This window comes from Hippoglossus hippoglossus, chromosome 21 (assembly GCF_009819705.1).
Source record: "Hippoglossus hippoglossus isolate fHipHip1 chromosome 21, fHipHip1.pri, whole genome shotgun sequence".
NCBI classification, from domain to species: Eukaryota; Metazoa; Chordata; class Actinopteri; order Pleuronectiformes; family Pleuronectidae; genus Hippoglossus; species Hippoglossus hippoglossus.
The window spans coordinates 5607124-5632884 of NC_047171.1; the positions used below are offsets into that span (position 1 = coordinate 5607124).

Sequence of the window (25761 nt, forward strand, 5' to 3'; positions counted from 1 at the left end):
ATTTAAAAGAATGAGTAATTCAATCATAAATATTTGAGTTGATTGGGTTTCTTTCCTTTCATTGATCTATGGGAGTCTGGGAAGAGAGATTTCAAGGAGGATTCCTCAAAACCAGTCAAAAGAAAGGCCCTGATTTGAACTGTTAGGCTTTCTTGATGTTACACACAGTGTATGACTTGTTAAACATGACAGATTTTTTGAGGAGGAGACACTGTGCATTTAACCCCAAGCAGAACTGAAAATAAATAAGGCCAAGAATCTCTGCAGGCAGTCAACAGCAACAACATGGATCTACACGACATAAAATAAAAAAACAACTGGCCCAACACCCTCGTGACCCTGCCCTGGGCAGCTCCACTCTGCCCGGCACCGACCACAGAAATACCACAACACAAGAGAGTGGCATCAAACAGGCGAGACATCCACAAAGGCACGGGAACAGGGAACAGATGCTGGCCCGATCGTCCAATCACATTAGTGCCCGCTATTCCACTGTTACAGGCACAAGGACAGATATTTTGAAAACAGAAAATGGAGGTGACGCTGGGAGACATTGAGCAGCAGGCTTCTAAATGAATTAGGATCAAGTTACTTATCGTGTCCTGCCCAAGCGACCCGCCCTTCGACATTGACAAACTGAAAGTTAAAAAAAAGGTGAAAAAGATTCAAGGTCAGGCATCAGAACAGCTGCATCAGTTGCATGTTTAATTCCAAAAGGGCGATTGAGGATCACATAAATTAATTAATAATACAGAAACCTCAGAATAAATTGTAAATCGGCAGGATTCTGAAAACAAATTAGATTCTGAAAAATGCTGTGGGTTAAGTGTTGCAGCAACATTGTGTGAAATTCGGGCATATGGGTTTGAAAATATATGGTCAATCTACTGCACCCGCCTACCTCCTGTGGCAATATGTGTGTGTGTGTGTGTGTGTGTGTGTGTGTGTGTGTGTGTGTGTGTGTGTGTGTGTGTGTGTGTGTGTGTGTGATCTATATTCATAACATCCACCAAGGTGCTCCACACCTCTCTGAGCTGCCACAAGGACTTCTGCACAGGAGTCACATTCCCTCCCCGTTAGCTTTTCATTTACATATATTTACATCCAAACATGTGCACCTGACTGTAGCATTATGCCTCAGAAACCATGACCGAAGGCACGTACAGCTAAATCAATGTTCCATACGTTCTTAGAGCCCCATGCATTTAATCGCCACCTGCTTCATGTTATTTATGACTTTCAGATTTACACCAATATATATCGAATCTATAGCTGGTAGGATATCATTTGTTTTTTTTCTCCTCATATCGGTGCTAAAGCAATACTTTTAAAACACTTCCAGTTATAAAACAGTGCCAGAACCATAACTCTTTTCTTAAAACAAGCACAACACAATAAGAGCGGCTTATATTTATACCTGAGCCCTATTGCTCAGACATTTGCTGCAGGTCCCAGTGTCAGAATCCTTTTGGGTGTGATACGGTCCTGTAGGTAATGGCCGTGTGGCCACCGGTGCCTAATTGGCACCAGATTTCGGTACACAACCCTAATCTGATCTCAGCAATGATGTAATGCAGATTCAACACAGATAAATGCTCCTCAGAGAATCCCACTGTGGAGGTGGCTGGGAGAGCACCTTCACGTGGACCAGAGGATCAGTCAGCGCAGGGGAGAGCTGTTAGCTCATTGATCCTCTGGAATGAAAGGCAGAAGCAGAGCTGCCTCAGAAACTGCTGGACACCTTTAAGTTTAGTTTACTTTACACGTTTGCTGATGTGTGTGTTAAAAGACAATAAAAGTATGCTGTTAAACCGAATGGTCCGTCTCTGGCTGCTGTGGTGAGAGCCCCGTGGCACGGTCGTTCTCCACACCAACTATACCAACAAATGAGAAATGTCCTCAACACAGTCTTACATCCACTAATCCCATGCAACATGCATCTTCTTTGATAGGAATTCATGCTTTAAATCCGGTGTTCTGCTGTGTGACTTTTTGTGACCCGAATGCAGGAAGCAGCAATGTGGAGAATAAGGAGTCAGCAATAAAAGTGGAGCATCCACGTACTGAACATACAAGAGCCTGCGCTGTTTTATTCATTGTTTTAATAAAGTGTGAGGTTTGTTACATAAGTCATTTGGGAGTTGCTATGACTCACCTTGTGTTTGTTTCCTCCCTTTGTGTCTTGTGACCAAGTAATGCAACAGAAGAGGAGGAGGACAGACTACCCTGGTACTTCTGCTGCAGAGTCTCTAGGGTGCACGCAGCCTGTGAAGTGTACGCTACTGCTAATTTAGCAAAAGTAAATGCATCAGTTTCGAGTTTAAGGACATTCAACCGACACCATGATCAGCTCTGGGGTATTCTGTCTAGCCTCATCCACCAAGCAAAGAGCAAAAGAACAGAAACAATATCTGAGGGGCTAATGTGACAGCAGGTCACACTGAATAATAGCAAAATGAATTTTCATTATAAATACATATGACCCAGGATGCACTGTTTCGCTGAAACGTAGGGGATCATTTGTGTCCCCTTTACAGAACCCATTCTTCAGCCCCATCAACAACAGCAACAAATCTGTGTTATTTGGCTCATCTTGACAGACATTCTCACTGTGATGCCAAGTCTGTTAGAAATTCACCGCAGCTGCAAATCTTATTGGAAACAGCTCAGTAACATCCGCTGCAGTTCCACATGAACACCCGAACACTGTGGCAGATGTCAATTGTGATAAGTAAAAGACAACAACTGGTAAGAAATTTAAAGTTAATTAATCAGGGGGAAAAAAGCTGAGGCTGCTGGTTTATAAATGAATTTAGTGCATCATATAGCTTCTTGTGAAACCTGAAGACAAAACACTTATCAAATGACACCTGCTGGTAATGGAGTTCGGCCTAAAATAACCCCAATACAGTGCATTTAATCCTCTTTCCAAATGGAGAAACGTGCAGTTCTGACACTGGGCTAAAGTGCTGTTAAATGATGAAATGGAGAGGTGATATAAGGACAACAGAATTTCTTTCTCTGTTCAAACCATCCTCTTAATTTCTACGGAGAAGCCACATTGAACAAAACAAATCTGGTTAAAAGAATAGAGCCACAATATTCAGTTTTCATTCATGTGTATCCAGTAACATTCTGCTTTAGTTACAACACGAGCATTACTACGACTTGCTATTATGTCTAAATAAAATAATCATTTCTGTGATCTTATGTTTGTGACATCCCATCCTGCTCTGCGAGAAACACAAAACACCCCAGTGGCCTTCCATAAAAAAGACCTGCAACTCGATCTCAGTGTTATCAGACGTGAGTCGATGGAGGCATGTGTAAACAGGCAGCAGCCTTCAGTCACAGATAAAGATGAATGACTAAGTTTGCAAGTGTAAATATTCTTTAATTTTACTTTACCTCTTTCCAACACCATTGACAGTTACTATTCACCGTCCAGAGTTATCTGATCATTCTTTGATTTGTCTGCTGTTGTTAGGGTGATATGACTTCAAATCAATATCACAATTATTTCGAACTTTTACCTCGATTACGATTAATGAACAATTATTTTAAAGTGAGCGAGGGTGTGAGGAGGGAGGACAAGCCTAACACAGCATGGAACGTAGGTTATAAATGCTGGTGTCTATTCCTTTTTATGTTAATTGCCCCGCTCTAGCTTTCATTATCAGTTTTAGTTTGTTCTGCCTTCAAATCCCACTGGGAAAAAAAACTGCCACTGAATCATGTTATTCTTCAGTCATTCAATAAACTACAACAATATATTTCTTGAAATTCTAAGTCACTGATCTTAAAATTCCCCGTGCATATAATCTCAGGTGAAAGTGACAGGCCAGATGATGCTGTGACGCTGATAGATGACAGCAACAAACTTCAGCACGCTTCGGCATCATTATGCAGATGGTGTGACAGCTGATGGCTTTTTCAGCCCGCTGGCTGCCAAATACGCTTAACTTTTGGAAACCGAAGTCGGGGATTAGGATGGAAGTCACATAGTTGGGGATGTTTGCAAGAGAGACGGAGCGGATGACTCATTCCCGCTTGCTCCGAATGCTGTTGCAAAGGTGTCTTTGAGGAATTAACACTCAGTCGGTCCAATGAAGCTGCTCCATGGTCAACAGCAGAGGGCCATGTTGAATGTGAACACGGACAAGCAGGGTCAGCAAACCTTTCATGGCTCATTACATATCTTTTCTCAAGAAATGTGGCAGCAAAAAAATCCCACCATCCTTTGAATTAAAGGTGATCAAAGCTGCCGAGTAAATGTCAAAAATTCCTCATGAATGCAATACTGGCGCAACCCTGGTTTGAAATTGAATGTGTCAAATGAGATCTATTGTATAATGAAATACTTTAAGAGCAACAAAGACCTAAGCCATTCTGAGGCTAGAGTAACAGCAGATTAAAATCACTAATGCATGTCTTTTTGAAAACACATTATCTGTGTGTGTATCGGAAACCAATGCAGTTAACTCTCTAATGCCTATCCTATTTCGTCCTCCTTTCGGTCTGCCTACCCACATCCTTTTCCCCTGACCCATCTTGTTTTTCCTTGCCTGCTCTGAACTGTCTTTCGCCTTTGACACCTCTGTTGACAGCCGGGTGCATCTTGCCAGAGCACGGGGCTGCAAAAGAAACATCTCAGCCCAACACCCACGAGGTTCAGATTCAGCTGATACTTAAGTAACAGCAAGGAGAAGCCATAAACAATATTTCAGGCCAGTAAAGTGAAAAGAACTCTATGTGTGAAGAATAAATTATTCATGTTAAACCACTGCATACAAGGTCAACACAGAAACACTATAGAGATCATTGTATTGTTTAACGAGGAGGTGAAAAAGTCTCCTTTAATAACTAATCTGGCAGAGGAACATAATATAGCCTGATTTAATTACCTTAGAGGTCACTGGGTTTGAACGTGTGCTCTGCCAACACTGATCAATAACAACCATTGTATATGCATTGTGTACGGTGTTGTATTAAACATACAAAAGAAGATTTTGTTTTTATTTTAATGTATTAAAAAAATGTAGCATTCAACTCAAAATCAATAGAAACCACATTTACTCTTCCCAACATACTTTGTAGTTTTGCTGTTACTGACTTAGTCTGGTGTGACCAAGAGTTTACACCAGCGAAAGTTTGTGTATTTTATTTGCTGTGTCACTGATATTACAGTTATTTAATTGACTTTATAAATATTTTGTATTCCTCTTCCATTACATTTTAACCTTTACCGTTATCCTGCAATACCACTTGAGGCCACAGCGGCAAAATCAATATATATTTTTTGAATGATTGGAAAACATAAAAATGTTAAATTAAAGATACTTTGGACGGAAAATAATGACATCTATAATTTAGAAGTCGGTTCTATAATAATTATTAATATTAATGTAAACCTGCATTTTTTTGTTTCCCCCTTCAGGTAGTGAAGGTAATTACACAAACTGCTGCCTTCAAAAAGAAAAAGCCATCAATGGTAATTTGTGTTTGTCCTCACCATCGATCGTTTTCTCTTTAGACTGTAAACTCTTCTAAACACAGAATTAATTTAGTATCCGGAGCATCAGAAACATTTCTTGGAGGATTCCTAGGTCTTTTAACCATTCTCCTAGTGGCTGTCTCCATCACTGCAGTCACTCTCCCATTCAGCTCTGACAAACCAATCATTGCTAATTGACCTAAAACACATTAGGGCCAAAAGAGCAGTGTCAGCACAGGCACCAGATTCTAAACTCCATTGTTTTGCAAAATACAGAGAGATTTTCCTGGTGCTGATTGGCCTAATCAACATTGTGTGCACTTGTTTTTTCATTACATCCATTGTGGCATGCCTTGAAATTTAAGAGCAACTCTTGACTTTACTACAAAAGTCTAAATGTTGATCGCCGGAGGGAAACGCACACACACACTTCATAAATTATTGTCACCCTCATAAAGAGAAATAATGTCTGAGAGCCACTTTGCATAACTCAGTCTGACACAGGCTACACACATATCAAACACACACGTACACACACACACACACACAAATTCCCAGACACGCCATCAGGCTGATTAACCCTCGGGCTTTAGTACACAGTATAGATTATAAGTCACAGCCACTCATTACAAGAGGACTAACCAGAGCGGCTGCATTAAAAGAGGTCACGCTCGTTTGACTGACTGTGACATACATTGTGACCCGCAAGGTGTCACCATGGGGGACAACTGTGCGTAATTTTAATGTTTGATGGTATCAAAAAGACCTAAGTGTTTGGCTCTCAGCCCAGACCATAAACCTTTCTAAAAAAAAATATATATATATATTAGGATATCAGCAGTGGGGTATGTGCTTTAATTTTACCCAATGTGCTCACTGCAGAGTCTGCAGGCTTAGCACGTTCACTTTGTTTGAGCAGTAACAGCATGTTACACTATGTAGACACCCACATGCAACTCCACTCCAAAAGACTGAGTGAAATCTGCTCTCTCACATTATGCAATATGATCATGTTAATCTGTAGATACACAAAACACAGCATTGAGCTTGAGTTGCTGTTGTACTGTTGTGTCAGGTGCTGCTGTCACTCCAGTCATGTCAATGTAAATGGGACATTGTTAAATGAAAAAAACTTTTTTCATGTTCACTATCTTAGGGTAGTGTATTAGCATGATAACATTTCCTAGCTACCTGAAAACACAAAGTACATCTGAGTCTGATGTGAAAGTCATTGGTTTTTAGGGTATTTGGTCATAGAAATATTCACAAATTAAATTTTGTACTTGGTGTTACTGTATTAAAAAACATTAAAGTATTCATCATAAGGGTGAAGCTGTGCCACCGCTGCTGCAAAAGGAGCTGTTCAGTTGGTTTTTTCAAAGTTCAGTGACGCTCAACTCAGTAACACAAAATCAGTTGTAATTGGCCGCAATTTGCCGTCCTGAGGCAATCCACCTTATAGTCGTTGAGATATTTCAATTGATACGTAAACGTTAGACCTACACTACAGTGGCACTAGAAAAACAAGCAGATAGACCCTGTAGAGCCACGCTGCTAGCATGACAGGTCAAATTCAAAGCAGTGGAAATTTAAACTGGTTGTTTCAACACTGAAACTGGTTTTGATTCAATGTTGAGTTTCTGTGCATGGGGGCAAATACAACAGATGGGTTGGGTTAGCCCACATCCTCTGTGGCCTGGAGGGTTTAGCACTCACTCTTCCTGCACTAGTACCACACGTAAACACAGACAATTGGATCCTGACCTGAACTGGAGGTAAAACAGAGCAATCCGGTTCAAACATGGGCTTAATCAATTGCTGCGTTTGAGCAAAAAAATAACGCCCTTAAATCAAGGAAACAGGAAAAGTTTGAAACCCCTTGGTCCATGATGATTTACCATAGTTTTGTTTGTCGTCACGTGCACTAAAAACACATCAAATGCTGAAGGGCTGAAATCCCTCATTTGGACACATTTCATTCAGAGTCATCACCAATGACACAACCCCCTGTCCATTACTCATGTCCCTATGACAGCCCATCAAACTGCATTTAAAATGATGTGACAGCAGAAAACCGAGCACCTCGGGCTGGATATTTTTTACAGTTTGCGCAGAACAGGTGACCTGACCTCGGAAAGAGAGTTAAAACAAAGAGGATTTCCAGAGAGCACAGACAGGAGCGAGCAGGAGGAGAGGAACACCACAAGCTGTGAGAGTACAGAGGTCTGTGCAGTCGCCTGAGACAAATAATACTTGCGTGATAATGCATTCAAGCTGAAAAACTAATTAGAGGACACTTCTCTCCCCTTTGCTCTTGCGTTATCTTCTCTCCTTTTAAGTGTGTCTATATTTGCACAACTATATGCAATTCAAACCTAATGAATAAGTTTTGTGTAAGAATATGCAGCCATACAGTATGAAAGATGACCCTAGCAGGAGTCAAATTCTTACTTCACTTCCATTGCATGAGGCAGGAGTTGCCTTTCATGTGCACAATTGTTCCTTAAATTGTCTTTTCTAAATGCTAAACTTTGGGATTGCTGCCAAATGCCAGGAGCATCAATTTGGATTGAACGGTTTACTAAAGTGATAGGTCAGCACAGATGTCAGAGTCGAGGGCAGAGTTTGGAGCTGTGTGGTTTTTATTTAGCTTCCCCCAGAGGAACGATTTGACACTGCCTGAAACGTCTGAAAACGTACATTTCACTGAACAAACAAGGAATTACAAATCATATCTTCCCCTCTTCATAATGCAGGCTATCCCGCGGAGCAGATGCGGTCACAGATATGGAGATTTTCTGGGAATGAAGTAAAGCTAATGCAAACCACATCCTTTGATATTAAACAACCACATACCAATCCTATCCCCAAACTGCATCATTCCACAACCAACAACAGCCGGGCAACATTCTCTCACAAGACAGTTGGTGTAGGTTAGTGGTTCTTAAGCAGAGGGGGGTGGGCCCTGCTGGAAACAATAACCACACAAGTGTGCTCTGATGCTTTCAAGGCAATCGAGATCAAGGTTGGTAAGCTGCAGTCAGACAGAACAGCATGTACAGGATGTGCAGATATTTGAGTATTAAGTTTGTCATTATAACTTGAGAGATTTGTATCTTCTGTCTATTAAAACTCTTGAGCATTGATAGGTTTTACTTTCTTGACTTGAAAGTTTGACTCTTATACCTCTTTAACACCTTAATTAGCAGGTATATGCTGGTTTGTTAAACGCGGGTAAACCCTCTAACACAACGCTGACGTCATAACAGCACAATTGCGGGCTGTACAAAAAAGGAAAGGCAAAGTTGGAGGTGTCGGGTGATAAATTCTCCATTATTAATACATGAAGCAGCTGCTTTAAGGTCAATAAGATAAAACATTTATTGGATAAAGAACTCGATGTGCGATTGAGGAAGAAGTGACTGTGGAAAATCAAATGATTGATTATTCTGACTACGTGCTTCAGACAGTCCAGACCTTGAGAGGGAGATGTGATCATCTACATGGGAGCTCTGTAACGCTGTGAAACACGGTGCCAGCTGAACATATGGAAACCAGCAAGGGAGAAGGAGCAGGGGGCCGTGCTGTGGCCTGGCTGTAGTGACGCATGTCTGGGAGACTTTACTATTTTTGGTCTCCTTAACAGCTTCCTTTTACAACTCAACCCCACCCTGGCGTTTCTGGCCGACTGCAGCAGCCACCAGTCAGTGACACAGGCTTTCTTGAGTAGGGTCCCACATGCAGTCGACAACAGGCCCTTTGTCATTATTAAGAGCTTTAAAGGGATTTCACAACGGCCATAAATGTGTCAAGGCAAAAAACAGAAAAAGACTGGTGTTAAAGTCTTTTCAAACAAAGTCAGAATTTTTTTAATGTGCGGTGGGGTTTGCAATAAAAATCATCATGCATGGAAACCTTGTACACGGAGTCCAATGCGTTTTATTGTTCTTTTCTTTCCAAAAATACAAGATGAGGATCATTTTGAGGTCCTCTCACATCTTGAAAACAGAAAAACAAAACATTGGGTCCATCCAATCCTGAGACACAGTCAGAACAAGAGATATTCCATCTTCTGATCATCTGAAATGATCCGGATCGCTTCTAAATCCATTTCAGGATGTCAATGTTCCAGTTTTATTTGTTACCAGCATCAAGACTGCACATAAAAAAAAAAGAAAATAAATGTATTTGATGCAATTGATCCCAAAACAGCTCAAACAACTTTCTGGAACGAAAAGGGATCATGGCCTTAGAAGGGCAGAGGAATAGAAACAAAAACAGCAACCACCAGTTACTACAAATCAGTGATCGGAATGGTAGATTTAATTAGATATTCAGGCCTGGGGATATTTTATGCATGTGTCTCCATGTCCACGCTCAGACCCGACAGAGATAATTCCCTGAAAGCAAGTGTAATACTGCAGGTTTTCCTGAGCCATCAGTTTTTTTATCCTCTTTTCTTTCTTCTTTTCACATTCATTTGATGTGCTTCCTCCTAATCTTCTCTGGGCTGTCGACCTCACAGAGACAGAGGACACACTCAGCCATTCAGCCGCCGCTACTCATTCACATAGCGGAGAAAGCTTTCCTTGTTCAGTGTGCTCAAGTGTTTGCTTCTGTCTGCATGTGCGTATGTGTGCATTTTTAACACTATCGTTTGCTGCATGATATCAGAGTCACCAGCTGCAGAGGGAAGATTTTCTACAATCCATTGTGGTGGGGATATTTTGCAACCCATGAATGGGAACTCAGTGATTCAGCCGTGTTGATGATTCAATTGCTTAAAGGGGGAATGTCACTCCCTGTCACTGAGTCAAGACTCCTCACCTTGACTGCTCATGTTGAAGTGCAGTATAAGATCAATAATGAAATAAATAAATATGAACGAAAATGAGACCTTGTTTGGCAGAGCTGCCCAACTTTGTTTTGCAAGTGGAATAAAAGCAACTGCATCCCAAGTTGTAATATCTGTTTAGCAATTACTTCCCTGTTACCCTGCATCTGCAGAGATAAACAGGCATCTTCTGCCATCGCCATGGCAGCGTTTATTTTTAGACTGTTTACCCCAAATTTTGCATCCTTTAGTGTCTGAAGTCTGTGAAACAGAGCCCCTTCTGCCTGAGTCCTGAGCATCCAGTCATTCCCTCGCTGCCACATTTTTGTTTGTTGTCATCGTCGTGGTTGATTTACCATATGTGCTCTTATTTTCAGCCCCTTCAGTAAGGTTTAGCTAAAAAGCAGATGAAAAGAGAGGTGGCTGTTTGTGACACTAAATAAGCTGTTGCTGAACAGTCATCAGAAAATATTCAAGTCATATTCTGGATGGATATCAGTTGGTTTAATTTATGCTAAGTTTATGTCTGTTTTGTGACACCAAAAGTAGGTGGGTGGCAAATTCAGGCCTATAGGTACATGAGCTGCTTTTGACGGGACACAATTGAGTCAGTTATTCTGGCTTAAAACAAAAAACACAAACATCGTCCCAATGGTAACAATGTTCTTCAAAGCTAAGAGAAAAAAAAAGAAGTGCTAAATAAAATGGTCAACGTGTCGGAGACCAGCAGGCAAACTGCGGATCAGGAAGGTCAATCAGAGATGCTTCGCTGCCACTTGAGTTAAACATTTCACACTCACCGCTACAGAGGAGCATTTAAATAATTCTTTTTTTATGAAGTGGGTCTATGAAGTTAAAGAGCATATATAGCTGATTGGAGGGAGCTGCTGAGAAAGAGCATACACATGATATAAGAACGTTTCAACCGCTTCTCCTGTTATGGCCACAGGCTTTTTTTTTTGTAAATCCCAACATGCGATGATAAAATGCATCATTCCCCCAAGTGCTTTCAAAGACCAGTCAGCCGTGTCTGATATATCACTTGTGACACATGGACAAACAATGGAGAACACCTCTGGGCAAATTGGTGTAATTGTGAAAATGCCAGGACACAAAAAAAACGAAAAAAAACTATCAATATCCACAGGATTAATAAGATGAAAATCAATATGATAAAAACGTGGGAAAAGGCTATATTTTTATAGTAAAAATCAGGAGGAGAGGAAAAAACTAATTCTGTGACGCGTCAACAACGTGAAACCGCAAGTGACCAAACCCTCGGAGGAAATAAAAACACACCATGGTGCCAAGCTCTATAAATCATTTATGTCCAGCAACCATGATCAAGGCAGGCTCCCCAGCTGTGGGGTCGTGACACTGGGACAACCATTCCATTGTAATTACAGTCCAACAACGTGTAAACACATAGATGACAATTAAATCAATTAATATCAATTAGTGAATTGCACTGTGCTGCCTCAGCCAGGAGCCAATCACACACAGAACTTCCAGTTGTGCCTCAAAGCAGTTTCTGCTCTTAGCTGCAATAGAACATGTATAACAAGCCTGTAAACAGTATCAATAAAGTGTCGCTATTTGTATGAGCTGCAGGGACTTGTGAGCCAAGTCTATAGGCTGTATCGGCATGAACTAGATTCTCAGAGGACAAGTCGAATGAGGCTGCACTCAGCTGTCTATTGTTTCCTACTCAGCCATGACAAGTGGCACGTTAAGAGGGTTTTCCAAAACAGAATAACAAATTGAGCTCAGGGAGCAGACAAACACAAATGCATCCATTTGAATTAAGTTATTAAAAGATAAAGGCTAGTTTGTTATGTTTTATTGCACCTTCCCATAGCAGCATTCATTTTGCTGATAATCAAAAAGAAAAGCCAAAGTCCATCCATCCATTTTCTGTGCTGCATATCTTTTGCATATCGCAGGGCCGGCACAAATAGACAAACAACCATTCAGGCTCACATTCAGACCTATGGACAATTTATAGTGTCAGATAACCTGCATGTCTTTGGACGTGGGGAGGAAGCTGGTGAGCCTGGAGAAAACCCACACAGACACGGGGAGAACATCCAAACTCCACACAGAGGCACCCCCGACCGAAAAGGGATTCAAACCGGGCCGTGGGTAATGTTCGAACCATCATGCCGCCCACTAAAAAGCAATAATGAGCAAAGTAATTGTGTGGGTAGGTCGTTTGCAATAGATGGAATAAAAACGTTCAACAAATGAACACTAAACCTGATTTCTAATTACACAATTGACCACTGCGGCAAAGAAAACTGCAACTGTGAGTCAACATCTGGGAGAATCAGGTGAAAACATGGCCCCTCTGTTGAACACTGCTTCATTGGGCTCCCACAGAGGATGGAGCAAGAAACACTGGACCTTCTTGTCTTCAACTCTGTACTAAATTCTATCTTACAATTTAAACTACTTTGAATGATGATTAAAACTGTGGCGAATTAAGAGAAGCTGCTGTGCTGTGCTCTGGAATCTGTTCAGCGCTGCAACATCAGAATCAAGCCAAGACACAGTCAAACAGGGTTTATTCTCTTCTTCACGTGATCTCAACACTGATCCTCAGCCGTGTTCCACTTGTGTTGCTCTGACAAATTGTAGCTTACAGCTGGTCTGGTTAGTTGTGACACGACAGCAGCATCCACATGTTCTGTTTTTAACGGTTTCTTCCAACTCACATGCTTCTGCAGACACATTTAGAAACAGCCCGGTATTAGGTCATAGCAGCACTGCATGCAAATGAACAGAACTGTGGCTGTGCCTATTTCCATCTTCAGCTCTAGTTATGTAAACATCACGCTGAGCTTCAAACATGCGTAGGCATACAATATTGCAGCCGTGCCCATGATGGTGATTTTACGACTGCTGAATCAATTTACGACTGCTGAATCTACCCACTTCGTGTCTTTGTACAGGCATGACAAGCTCTTTGCTTCACAGAGGAAGGTTCAGGGGTATGTGGCCTGATTACATGTATCAACATGGTCGGCAGTTGAAGCAGCTGCTGTGACACACAGATCATGGAGGCAAGCGAGGTGCGTCAAAACCATTAGCACCCCACTGCCGCAATTAGTGTCAAGATCTCACTCCTTTGTCTTCTCCTAACTTCGCCGTGTGACAACCCACAAACATTATAGACACATTTTTGCATTGTGTGACTTCCACATTTTGAGGTTATCATCATTTCTATTTTGTCCATCACAAATAAATGTCCAAAAATCCTCTAAGAAATCATTGAAATAATAATAATAACTTTATTTGTATAGCACCTTTCAAAATAGCTGTTACGACGGGCTACTTTTACACTTCCCCATATTTGAAGATAAGGCGAAGTAGCTTAGAAGAGAATAAACCTTGAAACACCGAGATATATCACAATCTACAGGCCGGGACAGTATATCTACTATCTGTCCCACAGCCAAGCTGAGTGCAGTTTCATGTCGATCTTGTTAGGGAAGGTTTCAAGGTCTGAGATAGACAAAATATATCCCCTTCTTGACATTTGAGTATATAAAGACCATGTCCCTACTTTCACAATCCCGTCCTCAGCTCATTTACCCAAGTAATGTCCACATGTGGCCTTTAGTGATGCATTATTACTTAAATTTAAGGTGAAAAGTAACTGACCCAAGGAGGGAATGCACCAAGCTTCTTAACTCATCTATTAATTCAGAACAAACTAACTACAGGTTTAAAAATACCCTTAATGGAATAATACATTACATGAGAGTTATAGTTTCTGATGGTACATCTGGTGGAACGGCTGCTCGAGCTGCAGTGGTACTGAAGCCAACTTTCAATTAAACTCTCTAAAAGTTGCCTCAAGGACGCAGAAATCGTGCCAATATCGTGCGCAGAGATGCTTGACCACACCTCTCTGAGTGGACATAAAAGTGCTCACCGATGACAGAGCACATATAACTGTCACCAAGCCATCAATCAGAAAGCTTTCGTCTTGGTGTTTATGGCGGCTTCAGGTTTGACTGCATGGATGGGGCAGGGGATGCATTTGATTCAGATACAGACACACACACACACAAACACACACAAGAACAAAAGCCAAAGTCATTGGCTGATAAACCACAATCCAATTTATCTATGCCACTGAGCGATCAAACATTGGCCTCATAAATCATACAAGCTGTCATCATTGTCCGTGCGCCGGTTAGCGTTCCAGACTACAAACAAGTGGATGGAAAATTAATATTATAAGAGTCATCACCGCGCTGTGGACACAAGTCAGACCTCGGCCATAGTCACTGAGATAAATATTTCATTGTCTGTGGTGTTTCAGATGACACGGCAGGCAGATGTGTCAGAGGTCTGGAAAAACTGTGAACATGCCAAAGGTCTAAAGTGCAAATGCAAAAAGTCCAAGTATTGACTTTGTGGGGAGGGAAAAAAATCCATGTTTATTGATCCAGTAACATCCAGTATTTTGAAAAATGTTACAGCAAGGGCATTGTACTGGTCAATTAATAAAATGATTAAACAACGAGCTTCATTTGTGAAACTGAACAAGAGTACAGACTTAACGGTTCTCTGGGTTGATTTTCACACTATCGTCTAAATAAAAATATGAAAAATAAAAAAAAAACCTTGGAAGGATGAACAGAAATTCATTGTTGCCAGGGTCACACAGAGGCTGAGCAGCAAACGTGACCTTTTCAACTTGAAACTTTCCCCAGCGCTCCCGGGGAGATCTGAGTGATGTCATCGCTGAATGCACTTTACGCATGAGTCAAGTTTTGAAGGATTGAATTTAATTAAATAGGATAACCTGGGCATATCCGTATGCTGATCATAGGCTGGACAGAATATGTACATGTGCTATGTATAGTCCTGATTCACAAAGTTTCACAAAAGATTATTAAAAAATGCTATTGCAATTGCCATCAGTTGTCTTTTCCGTTTTTTTAATAAACAAATTTAAGAGGAAAAATGAGAATGATACTTCATGTTACTGAAGGCAGAATCAACCTGATACCATACATATGCTCTCACATGCATTGATTTTGTGGTACTATATTTGATAATCTGTCTGTTCTTATATCTCAACCAGGCAGATCAATAGATGTTCATCCTCCTTTAACAGCAGAAAAGAGCAGATTGTGTCTTAAAACGCAAGAGGAATTCACCAAATGTGGACTGGCTTACATCTAAGCGGGAATTCTGTCTTAATGTTTGGCAGTAAATCCTCTTCATCTGATTAAAAAATAATTACCAATCTGTGGGTGTGGTACTAAACAGCGAGGTCTGTCTTCCTCTTAACAGCATGAAGTCACGATGTTGAACTATTGAAGCGGTGACACATGGAAGACATGGGAAGAACCAGATGATTAAGGCCTGCCAGAGGCGCAGGTTGAGCTAGAACACTATGCCCTTGTCATTAGGAGTCATCGTCCACGTGAAACAAGGTCTCAGATGATTCAGATGGTTCTCCTCAGATGGTTTAAGTACAGAGCAATGCAGGTAGGGTCAAATGGAGAATGAGGGGCTTCAGTTCAACTGTAAAACCTTAGGGCTGCTGCACACTAGAGGATTTTCAACTCTTGACCAATTTTAAAAACGTGAGAGACCACAGACATCATGATAGAGTTAACAAATTTTGAATCTTATAATCTATAGAACGCACACACTGGACAATTCAAACATGTTTGATATTTACGACTGGAGATCGGGGACGCTCCGACTCAAATGGTAGCGTTAAGATTATTTTATAAACCACTCGCACTTCAGGATTATTTGGGCAGATAATCTGCACCGACTGACCTCCAGTCGGGAACCTCCGCGATATTCGGAAGGATCAAATCGGGTCTAAAGGTGGCCCGATTATTCTCTAGTGTGCAGAAGCCTTTAGTTAAAACTGCAGATAGACTGAATTCTAGACAGAAGTATTGGAATTAGAGCGTGCCATTCTCAAAGAGACAGCAAAGCCCTCAAGGTTGATGACTGTGCTTCCAAATGCTTGTACAGTACAATGAGTCACTGAATCTGATAAATGCCAATGAAAACTCCAGTAAAGCCTAATTTCATGGGTGGGGTAGAGTTTGCTTGGGCTAGCTGGGCAAAACCAAGGTTTCCCCTTAATATGAGGACAATAGATCTTAGAAATCAGGCATAGATAGAGAAGAATGCACAGTTTGGGATTAGGACTGCGGAATAAACCTTTAGCAAAGCTATGACTATGTAACTCACTTTCTTGAACCTAGGAGGTATTTCAGAACAGATAAGAAATGTCTGATCTTGCTGTCGCACAACATCAGTTCCAGGACGGCTGACAACAGCCTCACATGCAAAAGCCCATTTGATGGATGGATACATATCCACCAGGTCACGTCTTTCATCAGAAAACTGTACAGAGAATTGAAAAATAGTGAATAAATGATGGAAATAAGTTATAAGCACAAATTTTATCAAGTTATTATTGCTGGGTTAAGGGAATATTAAGAATCTCTTCATACAGACCCCCACTCTTTTCTTCAGCAGCATTAGAAGAGGCTGTTTGCACTTCAAGCATTAGTTTGCTTTTTGTACAACTTGTCCTTGTATCCAAGGCCTTGTTTTATTTGACCTATTTTTTCAGTGACTGCACATATACCGAGGTTCTAGAAGATGATAAAATGCTTTTAAGTGGTTTGAAGAATATATTTAGTGAGTCCCGTTAATTTAATGTGACCTCTGGACAATGGAGGGTTTCTTTGACATGAATGGGACTGAAAAGATTTTTCACAAAACTCGCATCACTTGCTCCAGTTTTCTTTTTGCTCCCGAAAGACGACGCAGGAGAGTTTTTTTGTCAAAGCCAAAACATATAACTTATCTTAGAGAGAAAATATATTTAAAAAGTGTTAACTTAAGACACTTTGAGACCTTTCGATCTCTTACAAACCATTGAATCATTGTTGGGTTTGGGGTAACTTAGCTTAGTTGTCTTCCTCCAAATCACAGCCTCCATGTATGTTTCTCAATTTCTCTCAGCAATTTGTATGAATCTGTTTGTGCTCATTGATGCCTGCTTTCCAAGAAGAAGCCTAAACCAGACTGAGTCAATGAACTCAGTAATGACTCAATTCCTACATGATGCTGCAAATGTCCTTATGCCAAAGCAAACATGGATACCAACTAGCATCACTCTAATTAATACAGGGTAATTTGTTCTGAATTCATAGAAAAATACCAACCCCTCCACAACAGAGATCAGCTAAATAAAGTGAAATTATACGGTTATCCAGCCCACTCAATCTTTAGCTTGTTGACTCTATCTCAACCTTTAATATGCAACCATCAAGCTAAACTGTAAACTTATTTGCGTACAATATAAATCCTTCACTTGATACTCGTTTTAATATATTGCGTTACATAATCTTGTTCTTGTGTTAATAGCCTAATTAAAAAAAACTAAACTTCCTGAGCTATTTTACTTACATTGCATGATTTCAGGCAGTGAAGGGGAAACTCTCTACATACACAGTGGGTGAGCTAGAAATCAGCTTCAGGTTTGGTCCAACATTCTGGATCCATAAGTCAACCACTGGCCTTCAGTCAATAGACACTTATATGGACACCAATACCCTGATGGTCCCAACGGACGGAATAAGACACTGCCATGCAAGCAGCATTTTCTGATTACCTTAACCTGAATACGGTAAGTAATAATCAAATTAAGATGTAGAGAATTCCAATCTGAGTCATATTATGTAGACATGTAAACGTCTTAATCGCATTATAACATTCTATTGGAGTTTTCACAGCATTTTGCGATATCATTACAGTGTTTCCTCTAGGATTCTTTTTTTGCTGCAGGAGCGGTGCAGCCAAACCCCTCTCACAAGAAAACTAAAAAATAATAAATAAATAATAAAATAAATAGTGATGTAATTATTTTGGCTATTTCAGATCAACGCACTCAGGCTTGTGTGATGGAGAACTCTGATTATGCCTTCACTGTATCCAGGTGGCCCCTCTGGCAGCCCCACTGCATCCAGGCGCTTTACGCAGCGCTGGTCAACTAGAGACTCTGCTCCCTTTTTTTCCCCAACGTGTTTAAATACGTGTCTTATAAACTCTCGAGTGAATCAAACAAACACAAACTAAACCTCAGTGCTGCAGATGTCATAATAACTTCTGATTAGTGTTGGTGTTTATTGTTAAAGTGTAAAGTGAGCGCAGGTCAGCGGGGGAGAGAGGAGGGAGGACATGCGGCAGGGCAACACAGCACAGTACAAGGATACCAGGTCTATAATGTGTGTGTCTGCCGTGACCCTGAGGCAGCGGCGGCAATAAGTGAACGTAGCACAAACACAAACATTATATACCAGTGACCAACTGCTTGACGACGCACGTGCTGGGTTTGTAAACAAGTAGTAGGACGTAACGTATATGTTGCTTGGTTGTGTAGGTTAAATTTACAACCCTGTTTAACCTACAAAGTTAAAGGCTAAAGGTGGGATTTTCATATTGGGTAAAGGAAAAACACACGCAGAAACATTTCAGATTTTTTTAACCAGTGTGTATTGCAAATAATCTGCATCTTTCATGTGTTATCCAGTGACTTATCTAATTTTCAAGTGTAGACGCTGTTCTTCGTGTTGAGGTGCACATTATCTTCAACTAATGGCTTCAGAAGAAAAATGTCAAAGCGGGCATTTCACCTCCAGATTAGCTGACCCAGCCTGACAATTGGTCGGAAGAGCCAGTAATAAAACACCTTTTCTCGATGTCACCTTGACTTAATGCCTCCTGCGATATGAGCTCTAAAAGGGGCCCGGCTGTTAATTGGTCTGTGCTTTGATTTTTTCAGAAACATGAGAAAACCTCGGTGATCGATCCTTGCGAGCTTGTTTTCAAGAAGCACATGTAATCTGTGGATCCTCCGTCTTTATCTATAATTAGACAAAAATAATATCCCCCCCCAAAAAAAGAAGCAAAACTGAAATAAAGGGACAGGTTGTCAAAGGAAAGATAAGTATGATTTAATGAAAACACTGGTGACGCTATTATTCCTCTACAACTGAAATCTGGATCAAAAGCCTTTTTGATAACCTTGAGAGGGGATTTCCCTCTGCTGCCATCACCTAATGGATAGTTTCATTAGAAAATCTGTTACAGGCATATGAATCGGTAGCCCATCCCCACACATTGCTCCAACCCACAGAGAAATACATGTCTCAGACTTCACTCCAATAAGGTTATTTAGGATATACGGCATAACGTTCACCTTACAAATGTCATTAGGTCATTTAGGCTAACATCCTTGGTATAGCATTTTGTAATGCTGTGATACTTCTGGTAAATATATGAAATCTGTAACAAATATTAGTCAGAATTATCATCCATGATTTTATATCACCTCTTTTTCTCAGGTTATACTTAAACTTTGTCAGTTGGTTACATTTTTTTAACACAACAGTTACAAAATGCAGTTGCTGGTTGTAAATATTTAGTGGCACATGAAAAAAAATGTCTTTGTGTTGCCAACTGTTTTAAATAGGTGATATGTAAACATAAACTTAATTAACAGTTTGATTTTAAGCCAACTTTGAAATTACATAGAGAAAACGGAGTCCTGTCCTTGTGTACACATATTCAATAGCCTTAAAATAAATGCTACAAACTACATACTGACATATGAGACTTCCCCAAAATCAGATACCACAGGCTCAGACCCATTAGCAACATTTTTTTTTTACCATATTACAGTGAAGACACATATTATCATCAGTCTATGAGGTTCCACTTAAATATTTTGTAGTTTCAATGTGCAACACGCAAGGAAAAAATTGTATTCAGTTGATTGAGTTGAAAATGGCCAGGATGCAGAAATATGTAATCCACGGTGCTAAATGTGAGATGTCAGCAAGGACACTTTTTATCTACAGCGAATTTATCCATCCATCAGGTTTTCAAAAGCCATTCCTGGTGCACACTGGATTTACCCTTAACCTCATACTCTATGAGGAAGATTACATAATGCCCACACTTTTAACTGAGACACTCTGTGGCATTAGGCATATGCATCAGCAGACCTGACAGCATGACAGGGTAGACTCCAGATTCGCAAGGTCATGCTAGAGGACAAGAAGACAGATCGGGCAGCATTACAAAAAGAGCAAGGGCAACAGGAATAGAGACTGACTGCAAAAGACGGGGGGAACTAGCCAGAGAGGGGGGATGAATCAACAAAACTGTGCTGTCAGCATCCCCGGGGCCAGCAGGGAGCATTAAGTGAGTTGACATGGGCCGCTGAGTCTCCCCCTTTTCTCCTCCTCTCCTCCCTTCCATTTCTCCCTTTGTCTTTCTTTCTCATCCAAATGGCAGATTCCAGCTCTTCCCCTCCCCCCTGCCCTGCTGCACACTCTATTGAAATGGCCTCTCTCCCACACACAAACCCACGCTTGCTCGCACAAGCCTCCCACATCCCCGTAGCCATGTCTTATTTACGGTTCGATTACGGCCGACCACCCTCCAGGACGAAGGTCCTCCTCCACCTCCTCTCTGCCTTGTGCCCAGATGTTGTTTAAATATTTAGGGGAAAACCTGTTTGTCCACTGGGGTCGTAGCAACATCTGTGGCGAATGCAGCAAGAAAGCTGCAGGAGCATCGTCACAGCACTGGTGTCGGAGGAGGTGAGGTGAAGGATGAAGCCTGGCGTGCACGTATGACCGGAGGCTTGCACAGCTATTCATTTAAGACACGCAGGAGCATTATTAAAAGTTACTAGGCACCAGAAATGCACCTCAAGTAGCACAAACGCTACTGTAAATACAGAAAACAAATCCCTGCGCTATACACAAGTTAAGATGAGAGGGCTCTGCAGCAAGAGTGCACACACACACACACACCTCCACAGAACAAGGTAATAAAATGTGCGCCAATGATTGAACAGAACCCCTGGGAGGCACAACACAGCACTATCCCTGCTACAGAGGTGAGTAATGGGGCTGCTACATCTTCCTTCCAAAAACCACTCGCACTACCTGGCTGCCCGCTGACGCATTCCAGCAGAGTCCGCTCCACTCTCAGTCGGAGAAGCTCCCCTGTGGGACACAAACAGCCCGTTCATATAGGGCTGAATGCAGCATGCAGCCTTGATGTGACACGTGTTTGATGAATATTAAGAGGTCTATTTACCGCACACACTGTGGGTGTACCATCAGGTCGGGTGTTATGGGCTGGGCACCACATTTAACAGTGACAGAGAGTAAAACCTGTCATGTGACAATTATATCAACAGATAAAGTTTTACATTAGAAGTCGGGGGGGGTATGATTTGAAATCTGTAAGGGCCTATTTAGTAGAAGGCCTTCTTTCATTGTGTCTACACCCACTTGAGACCTCTGGTGTCAAACACAAGCTTCTCTGTTGTTTGATTCCAGTTTAGACTTCCCCTACACATCAGTTAATGATTCTCTTGATAATCAAGAATCATTAATAATTCGTTTTCTATAAAATGAACGAAAAATAGTCACGATTTCTTACACTCAGAGAACAGTCCAAAAATATATTCACTTAACGTTCATAGAAGAGGAAGGAAACCAGCACATATTTATATTTTAAAAACTGGAACTAGTTTGGGGTATTTTTGCCTGTAGCAAGCAATTTCAATGTTTTGCATATATATTGAAAAGGGTAAAAAGACACAATGGAAAATCCCACTGTCAATTATTGTATAGCCTTAAGTGAAACCATATTCAGAAATAATCAAATAATCAATTCTGATAAGCTGTAAACTGAAATGTTTGGTATGTCGGAATGACTTGATAAAAATAATTATCAATTATCAAGATATATATCAAATACATTTTCAGGCGGTTGATAAGCAATTATTCAACAAAAAAACTGTGTAGCTCACTCTTGTATGATGTCTCTGTGTTCACATGGTTTAGCTGCAAATCAGGAAATCTGATGAGTGTAAAATGACCTTTTGACCATAAGAGGTCAGAGACAGGCTCACATAGCTCAGGATGGGATGTAAACAGTGGCCGGCCATCAAATCTAAACAAAGAGCTTTGTGGTCACCAAGGGGAAGTTGCAACAAAAAGCTAATCAAAGTGCAACAACAAAAAACAAGTAGCTCACATTCCTTTGCTTAGTCAGAAGTGTGGATGTGCGTTTTTTGTCCATGGCGCTCATTCTTTTCCACAAAATCCTTCAAGGGACAGACAAACATTCGTGACAGCGATCCTCTGCTATGTCTTTGACCCCTGCCTGCTTAAGTAATGGCTGTTTATTTTAATAGTGTACTCGTTGTTAAGTGTCTTCAGACAAGTGGATCAGCTAACTGCCAAAAATGTATTTTAAATGGAAGTGTACAGAGAAAGCAGCCATCTGCCCTGCTAATCCCAGACAAAGTGTGACTGATTGTGTTGTTCCCAGACTTGCAATTGCCCCTCGCTGTTGCACTGCCATTTAAAGGCTGTGTGTGTGTGTGTGTGTGTGTGTGTGTGTGTGTGTGTGTGTGTGTGTGTGTGTGTGTGTGTGTGTGTGTGTGTGTCGGGGGGGCCATTGTTTAGATCCTGTTAGCCCGACAGGACTCCCTCTCCACTTAGTCTTTTTAGGTCATCAGGTTGGGTTACGACGCAGCTAAATCGTTTCACCTAATTAAAAGACAATCATCCCGGTAAATGCATTTTGACTGCAGCGGCTACTATTCTTAGCACAACATCCATTGCACAATATTATTTAGGCTCTGCAGTACAAATAATGCTTGAGATGATATGAGTTGCTGTGGGTTGCTTCTGTTGTTTTCATTGTAAAACCCAGGTATAACAGGGGAAACTCAGAAAAATACCCTATCATAATGTGGTGGAATACTATAAATATGACCAAGCAAACAGTATTTATTATTAGAACAAACATGTTTTTATAATTTTGTTTTTTGCTCATCCACTTTTTAAGCTACATTTTTCACATAAAACAATATCAATGACAAGAAGACGGCAACGTTTTTTAAAGTTAAAGGTTTGAACAAAGTTATTTAAACTGTATTGCTGTTAACTTAATGTCAATCAGCACAACAAGAAAATACACTGCAATTCATCAGTGAATGAAAATGGCTTTTCTGTTGCTGTGCTAATGGATTTACTGCTGTGGAGATGGTCATAATACAACAGGTTCACATGGAGAAGCAGTAATTGAGGTAAATGAATATGAGAATTTACAGAAAGTATTTTTTTTGTCATGTTTTGCACTGGCTTGTCTTTCTGGAATCATTTTACATCAAAGCTGAAATTGTAGATATCCACATACTTCATCATTTCTTACCACTTCTCTATCTTTCCCCTTTGTGATATCAAAAAGTAAACGACTGACACTATGCCTTTATCCTGAGGAATGAGAGCTAAATTTAATATCCACCGATAATCAGCTTTTCTCTTGAGAAAACCAAAAGCTATGTGCAAACACACAGAAAAGTACTCACAGGTTTAATTGTGTCCTGCAACTCCAAGCATTGATGGAAATGTAAGCCTCTCGCTGACAAAAACGTCTGCACCGTGCACGTTTGAGAAGTGTAAGATTTGCGAGAGGTGCTAAAACCCCACACCTGCCTTTAGTGCAGAAGAGCATCCTAATTTAGGCACATCTTTCAGCACCACTTTGTCTGAGTGAGAGTGTGTGTGTGTGTGTGTGTGTGTGTGTGTGTGTGTGTGTGTGTGTGTGTGTGTGTGTGTGTGTGTGTGTGTGTGTGTGTGTGTGTGTTGCCTGAAGACAAAAATTTCAGCGCAGGAAATAACAAGGAGTGTGTGTGAGCGTGGGTACATCCATGGAGAGATGTCTCATAGGCATACAAAAACTGACAGAGGGAAACAGCCAAGGTGACACTAGGGGAGCCTCCTGACAAAGAAATAAAACACTGTTGCGTTGTGTGATTCACAAATAACATCAACACTAACAACTGAGCTGAAGGAGCTCCGACATTGGAAATAACAGCGCCGATGTGAAAGAGTCTGATTTGACTGAGAGTGGTGAACTCTGCCACTTCAGACACACTTGTCAGATGAACAGTCGAAGGCCGAGAGCCGGAGCTGAACTGACAACGTAGCAGGGGCTCACCCAAAGCTGCTCAACGGCGAGGCCACCCTGGGAGTCTTACACTGGACTTACATCTTTATTAAGAGTCCTCTTTTATCATGAGTGGGTGGGGATCCAGTAGCATCACACACATTATTTTCAAACGGCCATGAAAAGAGAGATTCGGCGAACTAACATATCTACAAATATATCGGGATAGACTTTTCAAATAGTGAGGAATACTGTGAATGTGATGCTGTGAGTGCTGCTGCTGTGAGTGCTGCTGTTGCAACATGTACACCACACTGAACGAGTGACAGCGAGCCAGAACAGTGGTCCTACAGCACAGCGGGCCTGGGCCAAAACTGTCATAACTGGGAAAAACAAAATCAGACACACACACACACACACACACACACACACACACACACACACACACACACACACACACACACACACACACACACACACACACACACACACACACAGGAGATGTGCAAAGGAACATTCAGACAAACGTGTACAGCTAGATTTAGATATTTTAATTCAGATACAGAATCTCAACAGTAATCAACATGTTTTTCAGAATGGACCAAATTAAGGAAGAGGTCTTTCAGGGTGCCCTGATTATTCAGAGAGCTTTGACAGGGTAGAGGACGTATCTGTGAATGGGGCAATATTAAAAAGGAACCTATTTTGCCCGTTTTTGGGGTTCATATTTTTAATTTGGGGCACTACTTGGATATGTGTTCAGAAAACGCTTTAGCATCTTTATTCTATTCATTTCTGCAGCAGCAGAGACTCTCGCAGCCGGATTCAGCTCCTGCCCCCACTCGCTAGAAAGCCCAGTCTGCTCTGATTGGCCATCTGGTGATGAGTTCCATTACGTCAAGACGAAAGGAAGCTGTGTACAGACGACGCGGCAATTAAACACAACACTGACAATTAATTTTAATTATACAGGTGTAATATATGTAAGAAAAAAGGTTTGTTTACTGCGGGAGAGGAGAGCTCCATCTGCTGAGGACTTTGAGATTTTGAGCCATTCACACCGTATACATTCACAAAGACTGAAAAAGCATAATAGGTCTCCTTCAATATCAAAAACAAGAAGTAACTGCAATGAAACCAGATATTTTTAGTGTGAGGAAAACTAATATTAGTACTAATATGTTGAAAAATGCCAGAAAAATTAAAATAGCGAAGGATTAGCAGGATCCTTTAAGTATTCATGAGGACTTATCAGTTCTTAGTAAATGATCAGCTGGTTGCAAAGACATTTCAACCAGTAAACTATATCAAACTAACTATGGTCTATTTGGGAAAAGATTATTCACCGGGACTGTGATTATAAGAATAACACAAGTCACGGATCTGAGTGCAT

At 41.0% G+C, this 25761-nt stretch overlaps 1 protein-coding gene across 2 annotated transcripts in view; it reads right to left on the minus strand.

The window, feature by feature from the left end:
• Positions 1-25761, minus strand: part of adarb1b (adenosine deaminase RNA specific B1b) — a 110197-nt gene that overhangs the window by 71538 nt on the left and 12898 nt on the right. The window lies entirely within an intron of this gene.